Here is a 6,000-nt window from a genome sequence, read left to right as displayed (position 1 = left end):
GACCTGGTGCTTAGAGCCGGCACACATGGTACCGGACAAATGATACGCTCCTCAAGGCGAGTGCGGAGAGCTGGCACAGGACGTACAGGGCTGTGGAGGCGTACTGGAGACCTGGTGCATGGAGCCGGCACAGTTTTTACCAGACTGCTAGCACGCTCCTCAGGACGAGTACGGAGAACTGACTCAGGTGGCATCAAACAGATAACACGCTCCTTAGGGCGAATGTCGTGCATGATACACCAACACAACAACTCTCTCATTTCTCTCTCCTCCAATTTCTCCATCAACTCACTGACGGTCTCTGACTCTCTCTATTCACTCTCCTCCAATTTCTCCCTCTTCTCCCAGAATGGCTCTGGTTCGCTCCTCAGCTCCGCCGACCACCCCATGTGCCCCCCCACCAAAACAATCCTGTCCTGCCAGGATTTCTTCCCAAGTCCAGGATCCCTTCCCATCCAAAATCTCTTCCCAAGTCCAGGATACTCTCTCCTCCTGGGCACGCTGCTTGGTCCTGTTGTGGTGGGATCTTCTGTCACGATCGTCGTAAGAACTGGACCAAGGCGCAGCGTACGTAGCGTTCCACATCTTTATTATAAAGTGAAACTTCAGCAAATACAAAACAATAAACGAACAAACGAAACGTGACGCTCTGGAGTGCTCACAGGCAACTACACAAAAACAAAACAAGATCCCACAAAACACAGTGGGGAAATGGCTGCCTAAATATGATCCCCAATCAGAGACAACAATAAACAGCTGCCTCTGATTGGGAACCATACCAGGCCAACATAGAAATAGAACAACCTAGATTACCCACCCTAGTCACACCCCAACCTAACCAACATAGAGAAAAAAAGACTCTCTATGGTCAGGGCGTGACAATTACACATATTTTTGATTGAATTTAACTATCTTATTAAAACATTAACCCTCGTGAATAACAACAAGAATAACATTTTCCTGAATCATTATAATAAGATGTTTTCAGAGTGATTGCAATTGCACTAGAATTGTTTATTTTTTTATTATTTCATTGATATTTTTTGTATGTTTTAGTATTTTCTTGTTAATACTTGCGTTCTGTTTTGTATGATGTAACAATGTAAATTGTTGATCTGTATTATGAAAGAAAAAAATTATAATAATTTGTGTGCAAAGCTGTCATCAAGGCAAAGGGTGGCTATTTTGTAGAATCTCAAATATATGTGTGTTTTTTCATAGTTGTGATGTCTTCACTACCTTGCTACGATGTAGAAAAATAGTAAAAAATAAAGAAAAACCCTTGAATGAGTAGGTGTGTCCAAACTTTTGACTGGTTTGTTTGTTTGTTTAACCTTTATTTAACTAGGCAAATCAGTTAAGAACAAATTATTATTTACAATGACGGCCTACACCGGCCAAACCCGGACGATGCTGGGCCAATTGTGCGCCGCCCTATGAGACTCCCAATCACGGCCAGTTGTGATACAGCCTTGTACTGTATATTAATCCATAAATCGAACCTATAATTAATCATGCTTTTATTTAATTTTTTTAAACATTGAACAATCCGCACACATTAATGTAGGCTTCCAAATGTCTTTATTGTTAAAGTTGCACTATGCAGAAAACTGCTTGTCAAAACTCTAATAGTTTGCCTAATTTCAGTTTATGTGACAAAATAAGATAGTATAGTGTAGCGAATCATTGTACTATCTAAATCGCTGTGAAATATATTTTCCATAACCAGAAATATTGGTATTTCAGCTGTTATAAACTGGTGTACAAAACCGAAAGTAAAAGACACAAAAACAAAACTTAAGAACATGAAGCATAGAAATAGCACACATCGAACAGATATACTGCATCTTAGACTTGTTTTAAAGTAGATTGGTAGGTCTATAACCCACAGTTCTATGTGAATTTGGTCAGGTCACCAAAAAAGTTTTTTACCCTTATTTATTTACTACAAAAATGCTAATAACTGACACACAATCCAATGAAGGTATCTATAGAAAACCTACTCAAATCCTCTTCAGTGAATGAATTTAAAGGAAGAGCTGCTCAAATCCTCTTAACCAGGACCAAGGGAAACTATTGTGCTTGCCCTGGGAAGAAGACGGAGGAAAGGTAGCTACTGTGGAAGTGTAGGAGAGTTCATCAAAGTGAACAGACATAAAGGCCCATCAAAGTAACAATTTGCACAGTAGCCAGATTCAATGATATATGAGTCCTCTATAATTTCACGGAGAGAAAATGGCTGCTGTTTAAATAGGGATGGCCTTCTCTAGGCCAAATAATCTCATTTAACAAAAGCTCTGGAGGTTTCACGGAGCGTGGATGGGTTGTGGCTGACGAGCTCCCTAATTCAACCGAACTGAGAGAATTGGGCATTTGAGAATATGGGGAGAATGTATGGCATTTTGATTTCCTATTAATCCCTGCAAAGAGAACTGAATATGACAATTATACTTTCTTATTGACTTTTAAGTTGAGCTGTAAAGACTTTTCCCCTAAAGGTATGAAATATGTAGAAAGTGAAGAATCTTAAGGTAAAAAAATCTGTTCTCTATTTTTACTGTGCTTTTCAGATATAGATGCAGCCAATGATGCAATGTTCTCTGTCCTTAAACTCATTGAGATGAGACTTAACCTTGAGAACTTTAGCACATTATCACATTCAGCAGAAATAGACAACCTACCCCTCAAGTCCCTGTGCTTGGTCATATTGGACAAAAGTTTTCTGAAGGACAACATTTAATGGATAGATGTACATAACTGTGAATGGAATCTGAGTCCTGTGTGCTTGTTGTTACCATCGGGATCATTGAACCTTCAGAAATCTTTTGATGAGCAAAGAAATAAACACAGACAAAGAAACGAAGAAGAAAGAATACTGCAGCACCTGGGATTATTTCCCAATATCTCATGTAAAAGAGGAGGGCATTAGAAGGAAATGTGCTGCCATTACGGGGTGATCTTGGTTTCATTCAATGAAGATAATGAAGCAGAGGAAAATCATAAATACAGCAATGACACCGCAATGTAAAAATAAGCAAGGCTACGGTAATGAGATTCCATTCAAGAAAAATGTATAGATGAGGATGTACAGAAATATAATTAATGAGCATTAAACCTGGGATACAGGAAATCACATCACAAAGACACTGAGACATATAACAATAATGTGTTTTGGTATCTAATCATAACCTTCCGCATCACCCACCTTTACATAAGCAAGACCAATGCAAACAATATTTTCTTAATCCTTGGGGTATCTAAATATACACTGATACATTCCATTTATTACAATAGCTTCCAATAGCTATTTATCCAACTTTCTAAACCTCACTCTGTACAGAGATACTATTAGTCTTCTGAACAGTAATCTGTGGTCTAAAATAAGAAGCCAGGCTTGATCCATGAGGTAATCAATTCAGACAGAGGGCTGCAGGACACAAGCTATATTTAGACTTCCTAAAATGGAGGAATTTTAAATACAAAGGACCCCTGCTTACCTGGTGCAGAGATGGCTGGAGGCAAGGCAGGAACAATAGTGATTCTGTTAATGAGACAAAAAAAAGACCAAAACATTTATTATGACACTTGTAATCATATGCGAACCACAAGAAAAGACAACAAGCCTTACTATACACAACCTATGTTTTCTTTTTGTTCTTTCAAGTTTTTTCTCGCTTGATAGTGACATTCTAGCGCTGAGTGAAGTAAAGCAATAGGAGAGCAATACGGTTGTTCTTAAAAACAGATAATTTCACACCAAGAATCTCTGACCTACAGAATATTCCCACTACTCACTTTCTAAAGCTTCAGAAGATTGATCTCTGTAGCTCAGTTTGCAGAGCATGGTGCAGAGCACACCAGGATAGTGGGTTCAATTCCGAAGACCACCTATACATACAATATATGCATGTATGTCTAGGCTCTGCCACAGCCACATGAGGCTGAAGAAGTGGGACAGGCTCTACTGTTGGGGGTAGTCACGGAGTCAGCCTTTGAAGTGCGTATGTGGCTTAATTTCTATGTGCATGTGTTAACTTAAGGATCCAACACTTTTTTTCAATTTTTCGCCTAAAATGACACCCAAATATAACTGCCTGTTCAGGACCAGCCAAAACCCACCTGTGAACAAAAACACCTTCATAGAGAGATCCTGCTGTGATGTGATTCAGTTAGAAGTGATCCTTTACCCAGGAGCACCAAGGTAACAGGATGCCTCACACATATTACAGCAGGGAGAAAAGCAAAGGCATCATAAAGAAAGAGCCTCGCCAGACCTCATGAGTTGGTGTGTGTGCACTCCAAAATGATGTCCCTCAGGTTCTTAAAAATGCTGCTGTTCTGGCGTGGATCCAAGGACTCAGGGGGAGAGGTAACCTGCTAGTTCCTATTAACATTTTCTCTTCATGTTAACTTAAAGCCGGAACCATGGGTGGGTCACCACTGGTGGAGTGTGTGTGTGTGCGTGCGTTCATCCATGCGTGTGTGCGTGCGTGGGTTAGAGTGTGACGGCTCTATCTACTGGCAATTTCACATATTTCTATTTATAAACTCCGGTCAGAGAGCAAGAAGCCCCATTTCCTGCTGTTTCATTGTGGAGGAGAGAATAATGACTCTCCAGAGTGTCATCACCTCATAGACTTTCTCCAGAGAATTGCTCTCTTCCTCCTGTTTGAAGACAAGGAGATAGAGAGAAAGAAAATCAACAGTCCTTTTCACAAGAGAGTAGAATTGTTTATAGAGTGCACATATATCAATGAGCAGAATAAAGCCACTTGATGTAGGGCTCTATTCAATCAGATCCGCTTTAGCCAACATCCACTTAGCGGTTGTTTTGGAGGTGTCGATGTCGAGTTAGATCTGTCAAATACACAAGCGGCTCCCGGCATACCTAAAGCGGACATTGGCCATTGGCTGAACGGAGTCGCATTAAGAGAAATCCCATGCAACCTTGTTTACAAGTTTAAAACACTGGAATGTGAGATGTAATCTACACCTCAATTAGGCTGATAGAAATCCTCATTTAATTTAATTATTTAAAATATGAGAGTCATTATTTTTATTTTTACACTTTCTTGTTCTGAACTTCTAACATGAGTGGGATGGGTGTGGCTGCGGGACAATGAACAAGAACAGCTGCTCACTGATTTCACAGCTCCAATGCAGTTACACCTCTGACAACGCCAAAACATCAGCTATGCGGGTGTCGGCTATCCCCTGTTAACGCAGGATCTGATTGAATCTAGGCCTTTATTGTACTAGCCGTCACTCACCAGAGGTGGAAAAAGTACTCAATAGTCATACTTGAGTAAAAGTAAAGATATCTTAATAGAAAATGACTCAAGTAAAAGTGAAAGTTACCCAGTAAAACACTACTTGAGTAAAAGTCTGAAAGTATTTGGTTTTAAATATACTTAAATATCAAAAGTAAACATAATTGATAAAATATACTTAAGTATCAAACGTAAAAGTATACACTACCGGTCATATGTTTGGGATCACTTAGAAATGTCCTTGTTTTTGAAAGAAAAGCAATTTTTTGTCCATTAAAATAACATGAAATTGATTAGAAATACAGTGTAGACATTGTTAATGTTGTCAATGGCTATTGTAGCTGGAAACGGCAGATTTTTAATGGAATATCTACATAGGCGTACAGAGGCCCATTATCAGCAACCTGTAATCGAACCCACAAATGCTGATGCTCCAGATACTCAACTAGTCTAAAGAAGGCCAGTTTTATTGCTTCTTTAATCAGTACAACAGTTTTCAGTTGTGCTTACATAATTGCAAAAGGGTTTTCTAATGATCAATTAGTTTTTTTAAATGATAAACTTTGATTAGCTAACACAACGTTCCATTGGAACACAGGAGGGTGTTCCAATGGAACGTTGTGTTAGCTAATCAAAGTTTATCATTTAAAAAAACTAATTGATCATTAGAAAACCCTTTTGCAATTATGTAAGCACAACTGAAAACTGTTGTACTGATTAAAGAAGCAAT

Source organism: Salmo salar, chromosome 25 (assembly GCF_965601325.2).
Source record: "Salmo salar chromosome 25, fSalSal1, whole genome shotgun sequence".
NCBI classification, from domain to species: Eukaryota; Metazoa; Chordata; class Actinopteri; order Salmoniformes; family Salmonidae; genus Salmo; species Salmo salar.
The sequence above is the reverse complement of the archived record's forward strand: the minus strand, read 5'-3'. Positions refer to the sequence as shown.